This window comes from Rattus norvegicus, chromosome 14 (assembly GCF_021556685.1).
Source record: "Rattus norvegicus strain SHRSP/BbbUtx chromosome 14, alternate assembly SHRSP_T2T, whole genome shotgun sequence".
Classification (NCBI taxonomy): domain Eukaryota; kingdom Metazoa; phylum Chordata; class Mammalia; order Rodentia; family Muridae; genus Rattus; species Rattus norvegicus.
The window spans coordinates 32,756,800-32,771,544 of NC_141547.1; the positions used below are offsets into that span (position 1 = coordinate 32,756,800).

The 14,745-nt window shown below is 43.7% G+C and overlaps 1 long non-coding RNA gene across 2 annotated transcripts; it reads left to right on the forward strand.

Annotated features, from left to right (window-relative positions):
- Window positions 1–2,331: 2,331 nt before the first annotated feature.
- Window positions 2,332–14,450, forward strand: LOC148001305 (uncharacterized). 2 transcript variants are annotated; one of them, XR_015636985.1, is made up of 3 exons: window positions 2,332–2,379; window positions 13,403–13,657; window positions 13,738–14,324. It is a non-coding gene; the product is annotated as an uncharacterized LOC148001305 (long non-coding RNA). The 2 variants fall into 2 exon arrangements; XR_015636984.1 differs by lacking the exon at window positions 2,332–2,379 and adding an exon at window positions 9,342–9,701 and having other exon boundaries at window positions 13,738–14,450.
- Window positions 14,451–14,745: the final 295 nt, after the last annotated feature.

A 14,745-nucleotide genomic window follows, 5' to 3' on the forward strand; every position in this document is an offset into this window, starting at 1 on the left:
TTCTATTAGCTTTCTGACTGCCCCTATGTGGAGGAGAATTTCCTCTTAGGTAGAAAGGCTGGGAAGGTGAAACTTGAAGTTCCTGTTTTTCATGTTATCATCCTCCAGAACAAAGGGAAGACGAGATAAAACTTGAGGAGAAAATCTGGAATGCATCTGGGGCTCTGGCTTATGTACTTGCAGACCCGTCTACAGTTTGGGTGTGTGAGTCAATGAATTTCTCTCTTGCTTCAGCTAGCTTAAATTTTAGTTGTACAAACTGAGCCCAAGAATCCCATAAGGTTCTTTTCCCAGGCAGAAGTCAATATTCATTTGTGTATAAGTTCCTGGGGTGCCCAGCACAGAACGGGCACAGCAAATGCTTACTGTTTTGAAGCACATTATAAACCGGTTGAATTAGTTTATTGAGAACTCTGCTGGAGAATGAAATGAAAGCACCCAGTGTTACTGCTGGGTATTGAAAGGACAAGGGCTTGATGTTTTGTGTGATTCAATGAGAGCGAAACAATACAACAGTCTCGAAAAAGGACAAACGTGCTGAGAACTTGGCGAAGGGAAAGCTGGGAGGCTAGACCGACCCCTTCTCTTCCTCCTCCACCAGAGGCCTCCTTTACCTTTTAGGAAAGAAGACAATTGGTTTTGCTCAGTGAGGATGGAAACTGGAGAAAGGCGCTTCTTTCCTTGAGTCTGTTGTAGCTCACTGTCCTACTGGGGCTTTGGAAAACAGGGAACAAGGCCAAGGGAGGCTCGTAAGCCCAGTGACTCAGAACCAGCATGGGGCCTTTGTTGTACCTATGTTCAGTCCTTGGACAAAATGAACATTTGTTATAACAGTGCCAGAAAATGCACCACAGCCTCCCTAGGCTGGGGTGACTGGTATGACTTTGGGTTTTGCCAACTTTGGTGATTGCACCAATCACAGGTTCAAGGTCTGTAGACAGTCAACAGGCTGTTTAAACAGTCTATTGTTTGGGAAAAAACCAAGAGCCATTTATTCTCGGAGCAGAACGGAACCTTAGAGGTCATCCGACTCAACCTCCAATGGCTGCCTTGTCATTTCCATGTCTGATTTTTAATTAATTTCTGAATTCCTTCTAAACTCATTCCTAAAGAGTGGCCCGAAACTTTAGAAAACCCATTCCATCCATTGACTCTGAGAAAATTCCTTTTCTTTTAATAAAAATGAAAATGGTTTTATGGACTTTCCTGCCAAAGACTCAAACATCCTTCCATCTACATTGTAGGAAATGAAGCTAAATCACTCTTCAGAAGCCTTCCCATGTCCAAGGCAACCACGCCATCTCTCTAGGGGACATAACGATTCTTCATTAGTCCCACATGAGACACTAGCATTTTAATCTCCTTTAGGGCAAATAGCAGGTCACACAGCAAAGGAGAATACAAGACACACAGCCAAAGAAACAAGAAACAGTCTTTGCTCCTTAGTGTACCTTGAAGTAGTCTCTGTGATTCATCTGCCCTGCGCTCGCTCTCTCTCTCTCTCTCTCTCTCTCTCTCTCTCTCTCTCTCTCTCTCTTTGTTTTTTTTGTTTTTTTTTCTTTTGTTTTTTTGTTTTTTTGTTTTTTTTTTTTTGTTTTTTTTGAGATAGAATCTCCCTATGTAGCTCTGACTTTCCTGAAACTCACTGTGTAGGACCAGCTCTCTTCAAACTCACAGAGACTCACCTTCCTCTGCCTCCCGAGTGCAGGAATTACAGGTGTAAACCTGGCCCGTGTCCAACTATGGATTTATCATGGCTGAGAGCCATCTCTTCTGAGCATCTCAGTTATTTAATTTGTAAAATAGGTGATAAAATGCTATCACGGTGCCTGGAAAACACACACACACACACACACACACACACACACACATTGTTATTGCTATATTTGTTGTTCTACTTTAATATTATGTATGCTACCTTCAGCTGCCCTAACGGCATATAGATTGGGTAGAACAAACTACAGAAATTATTTTTTCAGTTCTGAGGGATAGATGTTCAAGGCCAATAGGTCAAAAGGTAGGCTTCCCTCAAAGGATGTTTTTCTTCTCTCGCAGGTGGACACTAGCTCATTGTATGTTCAATGGCTCATTTGTTTACCTGTTGAGGGTGCACATGGCGACATCTCCTTTTACGAGGGATAAGGACACTAATTGTACAAGATCTTGACTCTGCCCTGTGATCTCATTTAACCTCCACTATCCTCTGAAGGCCTTATGTCTAAATACACACACATAGGGACGGGAGGTGGAGCATGACTCAATCTTTGGCAGAGAATTAATATATTTCCAAATTTTCAAAAGAGAAAGATCCAGTCCAGGGAAGGAGGCAGCATTCATAAGGAGTCAACTCCAGGTGAGGCACTGAGCACAGAGGGGCAGGTGAGCAACATGGGCGAGGCCTTGAGAAGCTGCCAGGTACGACTGTGGGGCATGTACGGCTCATGGACAATGGTTTGCATTTTCTCCTAATGGGCAGTATAAGACTGAGGGTCTGAGGCAGGGGATAGCTAGTGTGGTCTCTGCATTCCCAGAATCCTCTTGTCTATAGTGTGAAAAATGGATTGGAGGGAACTCAATCTTATGAGAAAACACACACACACACACACACACACACACACACACACACACAAAGGACTGTCCCGAGATGGAGGAAAGAGAAGTATTAGAGATCTGAACATAGAAACCCAGGGACAGAATTTGAACTCAGGTCTCAATGGTAATTAAGCAGCCTTGTTAATAACAGTAACGCCCTCTGCCCCTCCCCCACTCCCCTTCTCTAATCTCTGATTTTCTCTGATTGTTGTGAAAGAGTGAATTTTGGGTGCTGTTACTAATTAGCATCATGTAAGATAAGTAGCAATTTGGTTGGAACATTTTAATAATAGTTATTTTCTCTTTTGCCTGTATTTAAAAGTTCTAATTTAATGAATAAATTATCTTTAGAGATCTAAGTTATTTCTAGTTTTGTTGTTCCATCTGATATGTTAATTTCGTCAACAGATTTATTTTAATAATGAAGAAGAAACTTAGAGGGAATAAATGCACCTGGAAGTCTAAACCAATGTGCACTTTAATATCCCAAGGAATTCTGGTACAGAAGGGTGCACACAAGGGGTTTTGAGGACGGGATTCGTAGAACACTCTTCACATTCAAAGATGGGCAGTGCTGAATTAGTCATCTGAACCTACTTTGATTGATTTTTAACCACTTGGGATAGCATTCATTTTCATTTGAATGAGCATCCAGGAGTTGAAACAGAAACAGCAGTGGACCAGAAACCAAGTCCCAGCTTTGGCTCCATCGTTATTAGCTGGCTGTGTCTTGCGTCACAAGCCAATAGCATTTTTGGATCTCAACTATTCTCAAAGAACAAGGGAACAGAAATAGATCAGTTTTTAAGGCCAAGATAGGCATAAGCCTATTATAATGCTCATGTTTTGCACAAGGAACATAGAAGTGAATAGAAGAGAGAAGGTCCTTAATCCTATCTATCCTCTCCTTTGGGGGTTGGGGCATGATTTTTAAACTAGCATTACCCACAGCTAGACACCTCTTATGGTAAAGTGTGTGAGGAAATGGGTCATGTCATACCGAGAGTTATTGGATCTAAAGCGCGAGTGGTCAGATTAATTTCATAGGTCAACCTGAGACCTTGATGGTGAGAAAGAATTCTCCAGAGAGAAATGTAGGTAGAGGAAGACTGAGACAACCAGCAAAGCTTAAGAAGAAGCCAGTGCATTCCAGGCCAGTGCAGCTGTAGAACACATAGCAAGATTGAAAACAGCCCAGAATGAGAGGAGAGATGTAGACAATGGCCAGATCCTAGACATTTGCATCTTATTTTAATATTCAGGAATAATTATGACATATGGGACAGCTCTGGCTGTCTTATTTTAAACGTTACTCTGGGTGTCACATGAAATGTGTGGTGAGGGTAAGGATGAAGCAGAGCCCGTGGATGCAAGGCTATGAGCAGTCCGTGTGAGAGGCAAGGGGAGCCATGGTGGCAGGGGGGCAGCAAAGGTGAGCGCACTGCAGAGTGACAGGCACTGGCTAAGGCATCTTGTAGTTAATCCTGACTTTGAACTTTACTCAATTAAGAAATGTCCAAGAGATTGCCAAAGCAGATCTGTAGGCGTGTCTGTGAAGATTGTTTCCAGAGACAACTGCATATCAAGGGCTCTGACCTAACGAATGATTTAACTCTTTGATGGATTCTAAATCTGAACAGATTATAGAGGCGATGGGATTTGGGAGGATGGGGTCTCATGGAAGGAAATGGGACACTGTAGCAGGAGTTGGGTCCTAAAGGTCTATATCTTCTACTGGTTCTACTTCCTGTCTACCATGAGATGAAGAAGCCCCTCCACCACACGCTCACATCATTACAAGGCTTTGTCTAGGTGCATGGGGCCACATAACCATTGATTGAACCCACTGAAACCATGAGCTGATATAAATCTTTCCTTCCTTAAGTTGCATTTCTCAGGCTTTTAGTCACAACAGCATAACCCTAGATAATACATGGCCTCTTGATCTATATGGTGTCATGCTCTTTCCCCAGTTGCCAATTCTCCCCTCCATAAGCTGGGTATGGCTGACTGGAATGAGGGAAAGGGATGGTTATGTGGCAACTCCATGCCAACCCACGGAGAAATCCGAGGTAGGCTTGGAATCCTTTAACATGGCGTTTCATCTCAGTGAGTCCATGGGATAGATGGTCAGTGTGAGAAACATCTCCTCAAAGAGACGAAAGCAAAGAGTAGTGATGGTGTCTAGACAAACCCAAACCCTCCCAGAGAGCAAAGGCTTGCTTTCCTCCCCTTCCAAATTTGTTCCTAAGAACTTGGTACATTGAGTTTGTCTGTTGTGGAGACAGCTGTTTGAAACAGAACTGAGTCCAATTTCCATGACATTTTTGTACACGTGCAGAGCTTGGCATTGATGTGGCTCATGAATGCAATTAATAAATGACAGCACTGTCTTGGAATACTCAGTGTATTACATTTTCAGGAAATGCGATCTAGCTAACCTTTATCAGTTTATACTCTGCCACCATTTGCATTCAGTCATTCATTAGTAGTTTTCGGACACGTGTCCCAAAAATATAATCATCTTTTCTTATCAAGCTGAACGGTGCCATGATTTCCTTCTTCTGTGATACACCCCATGGGTAGTTTTGATTTCAAAAAAGAATAACAAATCAAGCAGAGATTCAACAAAGTACCACATTCATTTTAAATCTGCTAAGAATGTTATCAATGCCTTGGAGAGAGTGCCTACATCTGACTTTGCCAATCATTTTCTCACCAAACAAACAAACAAACAAACCAACCAAAGAAGACATAACTGTGTCAAGATATGGGGGAGACCTATTGGGTTCATTCATTCATCGGATATTGAGCATTTTACTCTATACAAGGCTTTGTCAGAGCACCTCGTTCAATTGTAAATCATAACGATATTGTTGTCTTCCACTGGGATAACTGTCTGCTTGGGAAGGTCATGTGGAAAGACTAAATATTGCAGGAATTTTTAAAGGCATAATGGAGCTTACAATGTGGGATAAAGTCGGATGGTAAATAATGGATTGTAGTCAGGCTTACCAAACTGTGACATGTGCAGAAATTTCTAGGCGTCTCATTAAAATATTAATATAGCTTCGCCATGACCAAACTGACTTATAGAAGGAAGAGTTTATTGGGAGTTTGCAGCTTCAGCTGGTGAGTACATGAGCATCCTAGCAGGGAATGTGGCAACGGGCAGCCAGGCATGGTGCTAGAGCAGAAGCTGAGAGCTTACATCTCGATCCACTAATGCAAAGCAGAATGGGCATTAACTGGAAGCAGCATGGGGTTTTGGAAACATCAAACCCCATTGCCAGTGATACACCTCTTCCAACAAGACTACACCTTCTAATCCTTCCCAAACAGTTCTACCACCGGGATGAAATATTTGTATATACAATGGGAGGGGGCAGGGAGGTGGAGCATTCTCAGTCAAACCGCTACATGTCTAGACTGGGAATTAGGAGAGAGCAGATTCTCAGTTGATGCGATGACCTTGTCTCATCTCTAAGTTTTGAATGCAGATGACTACATCTGAGATCTGGAAACCATTTCTCGGTACCTCAGGACACTTCAGTAAATTCATAGGGGCACCATGGGAGAGTTTTGTCTTTTAATATAAAACAAAACCAAACAAGACACAGTAGGAGTGATTACCCACTATGAGAATTACTGGTTTGAGGTTTATAAATTGGCTAGAACATTTCTTTGGATCTTTTTAAAATTGAGAGAGAAAGAGAGAGAGAGAGAGAGAGAGAGAGAGAGAGAGAGAGAGAGAGAGAGAGAATGGTGTTTGTGTCTCTGTGTGTGTGTGTGTGTGTGTGTGAGAGAGAGAGAGAGAGAGAGAGAGAGAGAGAATGGTGTTTGTGTGTGTGTGTGTGTGTGTGTGTGTGAGAGAGAGAGAGAGAGAGAGAGAGAATGGTGTTTGTGTGTGTGTGTGTGTGTGTGTGTGAGAGAGAGAGAGAGAATGGTGTTTGTGTGTGTGTGTGTGTGTGTGAGAGAGAGAGAGAGAGAGAGAGAGAGGGAGAGAGAGAGAGAGAGAGAGAGAGAGAGAGAGAGTTAGAGGACAGTAGTTTGGGGAGTCCTTTCTTTCCTTCCACCATGTGCGTCCTTGGTAACAAATTCAGGTTGTGAATTTGTCAGCAAGTGTTTGTACCCACTGAGTCATCTCTATGCCCCTGCTTGTGTATTGACAGAAGTACATACTGTACTTTGGGTACATCCTCCACTCACTGCCCCCGTGCCCCACACTTCCGCCTCCCTTTGTCTTCTTGGTGTCCCTTCCCAGTCTTGATTTTATTTTCATGTCACCCATACCAATCTGTAAAACAGCAACTTTTTCAGTTTCTACGCTTGTTAAGCAGCTATCATATGCATTGTCAGGACAGGATTCTTGACACTGACGTTACTACAAAAGATCGTAGGCGGTTCCCATCTTACAACAGTTCAGCTTGAAGGATTATTTTTATGCTGTTATGCTTGAAATGATCTGCACTGACAGGGAAGCCCACTTCACTTTCAGATCGTGATCATCTCAGAGGTAGTACTGAACAGTGGGATGCTCTTATGAGGCCAGACCTGCAGCCCCAGCCAGTCATGCCATTGTGAGGGCAAACATCCAAAACTCTGCAGAAGGCTGTGCTGCTGAGCCAGGGTGGTTAATGGGTTAGACATATTGAACGCCTCTTTCAGTCATGAACATTTTTTCCTACAATGGCGCTTTTTTTTTTTTGGAATGCAACAACAGTTGAAAGGTATTAATACTTAATAATGATGTCCTCTTTTGGGATGAGGTAAAAATGGGAAAACTATATGATGCTGTGAATAGAGAAGGTTCAGGAAACCTCTGGATTATATCATAGAATTCAGAAAGGAAGGCACAAAAGTCTGGTGTGGCTGAAGGCCATGTGAAGGGTTTAGACATGTATGTCCTGAAGGATGTGTGTTGGGGAGGAGGACAACATGACTGCCTGACTAAGTTTTTTATAATTTATTTACTCTTTGTGTGTGTGTGTGTGTGTGTGTGTGTGTGTGTGTGTGTGTGTGTGTGTCTATGGGGGTGTAGGATTAATGGGGGAGGGGGATCCCGCCTCTGCTCTGCCACAGGGCATGGCAGCTCTGGAAGGCAGGACACCAGAAGTTGACAACATTTATCTCACACCATTGTGTGGGTATAGGCCTTGGGAAGTGGCAGGACACCACTCCTGAGGTGGGGGAAACACACTTCTGAGTGCAGGGCACAGCAGGAGCTGGCTCAGGGGTCCCCAGGTCTGCAAGGAGGCTGGTGCAGTTGGTTCTCAGGCTCTTGGGCATCCAGACACCCCTGGAAGGTGTGAAAGAGCTGTGGTGGCCCATAGGCTGGATCTAGCCAAGGCTGAAGAGGAAAAGGGAGGGCTCTGGCTGGTCCCTGGGGGTTTTCTTTGGCTTTAAGGTGGCAGGCTGCAGGCTTGGTGTTGGCTGTGGCTGGGAGCACAGAGAGGCCTTCTATGGGAGATTAGACAGCAGTAAGTGAAGGGCTTCTCTATGACTCCCCATGGAGAATCCCGATGAAAAGAGGCAGTTCATGGTTTTAAGACATTTATTGTCATAGCAGAAGATAGGTGAGTAAAACCATACCCCACTTCTCAGAGTGGGCCTAAGATTAAATACCTTTTGCAGGGAGGGGTGTCTGTGAAGGAAAGTTCATTGACTAAGCCTCCAGGCCTTTAGATAGTTCATTATAATGGAGGTCTGTCTTGAACCTATGTGACCTGTGGTCATGTCCTCTACCTGTGGAGGGGCTTGGGGCATTGCCCTTAGGTGACTGATGGATGACCACATATCTATGGAGGGCTAGTGTTGGGGGCCTGGTTTCCCAGGAATCAGACAAAACACCTACCCTCCCTTAGGGTCACAGGGGTTTCTAGCATTAGCTCAACTGGGAACCAGGGGGCCTTTCATGGTCCCACATTGGGGTGTACATCATGTCACGTGTTGCAAGAGTTAGTGTAGGAGTCAGTTCTCCCTCCACCACGTGGGCCGTGGAGATTGAACTCAGGTGGTTCTGCCCTCCCTTAAGAGTTTCTGACATGCATGAAGGGGGCGTGTTTAGATTTCACACTCTTTGAAACCCTCGTTTTCTTTGGTGCCTCTTGGGCTTCAAACACTTTGTTCTGTGGATTCCCCCTGCTGGGTAGGACCAGCTCCCAAGCATCTCTCCTTCATCTCAACTCGGAGAAGGTTTGGTGGACGGAGCTGTGTGGTTGGGACCAACATCGTCCTTCCTTGGTGAATAATGCCGAAAACAGCTGGCAATGGCTGTGGCGAACCACGGCATGCCTCTGCGGTTCAACATCTTCAAGAATCAGATATTTATTTTCATCAACTGTCATTAAACACACCAATGCCTTAGTTGCCTCCTTTTGGTTTCGGAACAGCTCTGTTTTTGTTTGCTTGTTTGTTTTTGTTTTTCTGTACAGATTACATTCATATATTTGTAAAAGATACTTGGACATGCCCACAGAGGTGAGAGAAGTCATCGCTTTTACTGTTTTGTAAAACATCAGTTTCACAATGACGGTGATCTCAGAACAATAGTCAGTAGAAGATGAGGTTGGGTTTGGTGAGGAAATGAAGCACAGGAGGAGTCATGTGATGACACACAGGAGGAGTCATGTGATGACACACAGGAGGAGTCATGTGATGACACACAGGAGGAGTCATGTGATGACACACAGGAGGAGTCATGTGATGACACACAGGAGGAGCCATGATGCTTCAGAAAGATTGTTTTTGTGGTATGAGTCAGGATGCTGAGGAAGCCACAGGAGCTCGGTTGTGAAGCCCTGACGTTAGGTGACAGTGGCTATGAGATTGAAAAGGGAAAGTGTCAGCTGTAAGACATTTTGTTCCTCGGTGAGGTGATCTCTAACTTTTATCGTATTTGGGAAGGGACTCAGAATCCTCCCCAAATTCAAAGACAACTGCCCGAGATGATTGTTTTGGTAGATCGACAATGTTAAAAGGAGTTAGGAAAGAAATGGCGATAAGGAACTCAAAAGTGTTAATTAACACATTCAAGAAACGTAGCCCAAAGAAGAAAACCATACTGGGAGCAGCTTGAGGATGTAGAAGAGACAAGTGGAACGCTGAAGGTGAGGGACATGAGTCTACTGGCATCAGAGAGGGAGAAGCTGATAAAGAAGCATGGGTGGCTTGAGGGAGGGAGGGAGAGCACATGCTGTGGGGAGAGGCTGTCCCCAATGGCAGGGAGTGAGTCGGCACACTGTACTCGGGACATGGCAGCATGCCCGTCCGCACTGTCATTGCAGTTGTTCTATTACTGAGTTTAGTGATGCTCTGTGAACTTCCTCAAAAGGAACCAGTCAGCAAATAAGTAAATAAGCAAACAAGTAAGAAGAAGATGGCAGGTAGGAGATGAGGAAAGGAGGTAAGGACTGAAGAGAGGGGAGGGTAAGGGCAAATCTTTACTTTAGGAGAGGGGAACAAGGGAGTGGGAAAAGAGGGGTGTAGCTGGGCGCCTGTACATCAAGCCCCTTTCTGGGACAATAAACATGCCATGCATTACCGTTAAAATTTCTGGCTAACGTTTGCTCTGGGGGCCCAGGGAGGCTCTGCAGAAGAGCCCATTTCATCGTCTGTGTGTTTCTGTGTTCCAAACTGGGAGTGGGCCACTGACGGGGCTGTTTCTATTACAATATTCTTAATTTCTTTGTATCACCTGAGTTTCGGGCATATTGAATTATCCTCCTTAAATACCATATTCTTCTTTTAATGAAAGTCTTTAAAAGAAATCAAAACAAAGTCTTTTTGATGCAGATGCAAATTACATTTTTGTTTTGTTTGTGTAAAAAAAAAACCATAAGAAATAGTCTGTTTGCTTCCCTATGGACTATGGCAATCGTGCTTTGGGCTTTGTTTTTTAAACAAAAATAGAATTTCATTACTATACCACTATCAATAAGTGCCCATGAAATACCAAGCAACAAATTTAACTCATGTTTCGAGCAGCTGTGTATTACCTAGCAACCCACTAAGGAATCAATAGCCACAGAACCTTCTAATTCAAAGAAGATACACACACTCACACTTCACCTAAAGTCAGTTTATATTAGCATGAAATGCATGTCCAGCTTCCACCATGTTCTGGACATGACATCTTCCTTATTCTCAAGGAAATTGCAACCAAGGAAACAGGATCAGTTAATTAAGAATGGTTGTGGCTTTTTTTTTGAGCATTTAGTGTGTGGCGAGCTACTGTTTAAGACACTTTCTACTGCTCTGAACAGTTTGTACTACTAACTCATGTCACCTCGCAATGACCTGTGTCACAGGCTCTACTGTTATCCTCACCGTACATTACACCGTGTGGAATGTGAGGAACAGATAGTGTTACAGATTAGGTGTTGACTGTTCTCTGAAGGTCTGCATATATAGTATTGGGAGATAGAGGAGTCTTTAGGAGGTAGGGTCTGGTAGGAGGTCCTTAGGTCACAGGTGATCTACCCTCATTGGGTGCCATGGGACACACGTCTCTTCTCTTTTGCTTTCCAGATGTACCACATATTCCCACTATGACATGTTGGTCTGCCCCAGGCCCAAAGAAATGGGACAGTCCATCATTGTCTGGAAACTTTCAACTGTGAGCCGAAAGTAAATATTTTCTAAGTTAATGATCTCAGATCTTTTAGTACAGTGATAAAAAGCTGACAAGCAGGAAGATTTCAATGGATTGCCTAAGGTCATGTGCCCAGTAACTGGTGGTCTCACCCAGCCTACAGTCTAACATACCACAGCATTGAAACAGGCAATCTGGAAGAGAAGGCTTGCTGGTTATGGAGGGCAGAGACACTCCCCTAACGGTGACCTTTGAGTGAGTGTGAAGGATGAGAACAGGGTGATGTATACGCAGAAAAGCCTGGTGTTGCTGGTGTCAGACACAGGAGACCCAGGATGGGTGGGAGGTGGGTTTGGAGGCTGCCGAGAAACTGATCGGGCAAGGCCTCAAAGCAAGTAGTATAGACTGAGGCTAGGAAGGACTCAAAGAGAGTAACAGATAGAGCAGGCATGTTGGGGACATGAGTGATATTCTCCTAGCAATTCTGATTTCTTACTTGCATTAATATGTATTATAATATATATACTAGTAATAATAATAATTATATATATGCACTAAACAAGAAAGAGTGGGCTGGAGAGAGAGCTTAGCAGTTGAGAGTACTTGTGACTCTAGCAAAAGACCAGGGTTTGATTCCAAACACCTATACAGTGATTCACAACCACCTGTAACCCCAGTTCCGTAGAACGCAATGCCCTCTTCTGACCTCCTCAGCACTGCACAGATGTGGCGCCTCTCACTCCAGCAAAACACTCATTCATATGCAGAAAATAAAATAAATGAATCTAAAAAGGAAAACACTCAAAGATTAAGTTATTATAAGCTGTGGTAACCGGCTCACTTGATTCCTTAATAAATAACATTTTTATATATTTCACATCAGGAAGAGACGGACAGTAAAGGCGGTAGGACTAGAGAGATTGATCGGTGAGCCAAGTGCCTGCTACCAAGCCTGAGGATCTGAATTTGATCCCCAGGACTCACATGGTGGAAAAAGAGGGCAGACCCAACAAGTTATGCTCTTTGCATGTGCCGTTTCACGATCAATGCCCTCCACACATAGAAATAAATGTGATACAAATATTCCTTAAATTAATTTTTATTATCATTAAGTGATAAATAAATTTAAAGAGATTTTAATTATTAATAAAAACTGTGGTTTTTTAATTATTAACTTTAATTAATAATAAATTAATAAGACTAATAAAATTAATATAAATAAAACAGTGAGAACATGTTTCATAGGAACCAGATTGTCCTGCATACTTTGGGGAAGTATATAATTTTACATTCTACTCCGATTCAATTCCAGGTTTTAATCTGGGGCCAAATTGAAGTCTTGTACATACATGTAATGCAAATAATTCTGCCCAGGCACCCGAGACCCCTCTTTTCTAGAGCTTGACTTTCTTTTAACGTAGGCATTAAAGTAGCATGAGATCTCATCTCCTGTACTAGGGAAAGGCCACCACTTCTCCCAGTCTGTGAAAAGCTTCCCCCAAGGGTACCACATTATCAAGGTCACCTCCTGCTTTGAATTTCGGATCTCGCTGAATTATTTGCTCTTTTATAATCATACCTACCTATTTAGGCTTTTTCCCTCCCTAAACAAAAGAACAGCTTTGTTCTGAAAGAATTTTCTCGCCTTCCTTCTGGGCCAAGCAGTCTAAACTGCAAACAGCTTTGAAAATAATAATGTTTTCTTTCTTATTACAGTAATACCTTCCATTACTCCAGGTTTTCTAATTGCGTAGTACATTGCAGTTTTCAAAACATACACACAACGGAGCAGGTTTTCTTCTCCTCCTGGAGGGAAATGGGGAGGGCTGTCACTTGTAGTCTGCTCTGTGACAGAGGCTTTGTGTTCTGACTGGGGTGTTTGGGCTTATTAGCATATGAAATCTAATTAGCCGGGGAACCATTTCATTCTTCACAATAGTTCTGCAAGGTAAGCATATGCACTGCTCATCTATTGTTGGATAATAAACAACAGCAGAATGTAACAGTTCCAAACCACAAACATTTGCTATCCAGCAGTCGCTGGGGCAATAAGACAGACTTCGGGTGTGGCTCTCAGGAGGCAGAAGTCTTGCTAGCTGGCTTGCTGGCGAGTCTAGGCTCACCAGAGTGAAAACTGTGTACGGAACTCTCTTAAAAGGCTGGTGGAGGACACAGTTCTTAGGGCTTAAACTCTCCCTCTGTTTATTGCCTCTCCAGGAAGCTCCTCACTGTGTAGCAAGCAGGGGAGTTATGTTGGAAGATGTAGTCTCTTTGGAATCCAACATCCGAGTGACACTCACATCTTTATTCTATGTGATTAAGAAAAAGAATCACCAGGTCTCTTCACATTGAAGGGGAGAGTCCTAAAGATCAGGAATGCCCAGGACCAGGAGCATCTGGAACTGCCCTACAGGGTCCCACCTCAGAACAAGAGCCTTAACTACCTTCACATAAGATACTCAGGTGTCTGAGGTTAGGCAAGGCCCCTGGTTGGGGGATGGGGCCGCCCACTCATCTCCGAATTTTTAACCCAGAATTGTTCCTGTCTAAAGGAAATATGGAGACAAAATGTGGAGCAGAGACTGAAGGAAAGACCATCCAGAGACTGCCCCAGCTGGGGATCCAACCCATATACAAACACCAAACCCAGACACTACTGCGGATGCCAAGAAGTGCTTGCTGACAGAAGCTGTCTCCTGAAAGGCTCTGCCAGAACCTGACAAATGCAGATGCAGACGCTCACAGCCAACCATTCGACTGAGCACAGGGACCCCAATGGAGGAGTTAGAGAAAGGACTGAGGGTATCTGAGGGGGTTTGCAACCCCATAGGAAGGACAGCAATATCAACCAACCAGAGCTCCTGGGGGTTAAACTACCATCCAAAGAGTACACATGGAACGACCCATAGCTCCAGCCGCATATGTAGCAGAGGATGGCCTTATCTGACATCAATGGAAGGAGAGGTCCTTGGTCCTGTGAAGGTTTAATGCCCCAGTGCAGGGGAATGCCAGGGTGGGGAGATGGGGAGGCGTGGGTGGGGGAAGCACCCTAGGGGAGAGGGAGATAGGGGGTTTGTGGAGAGGAAACCTGGAAAGGGAGGTAACATTTGAAGTGTAAATAAATAAAATATCTAATTTAAAAAAAAAGATGCTCAGGTGTAAGGAAATGGTGTCATGGATGTCGGCAGCATCTAGCAAGGCAGGGAGACAGGATAGATTTCTATAGAGAACATTTCCTTAACCACGAATAAATTTAAAATTTTTCAATAGTTTTAAAGTAAAGACTGCATGGATAGTACAGGGGGATCCCTGTTCTCTTTTCTCGTGTGTCCCATACCTGCGTCTTTTCTCTATCATGGTAGGTCTGCCTCTTATAAACCAGAATCGGTCTAACACTTGGCCAGGTCCTCCAGTTATTCCTGCTGTTTCCAAGACCTAGTCAAGACATTCCATTACCTGTGGTCAGGTCTTCTAAGCCTCAGCCAGTCTCTAACACTTTCCTCAGAGCTTCCTGATATTTAATGACCCCCACAGTTATGAATTATGAGGTTTATAACCAG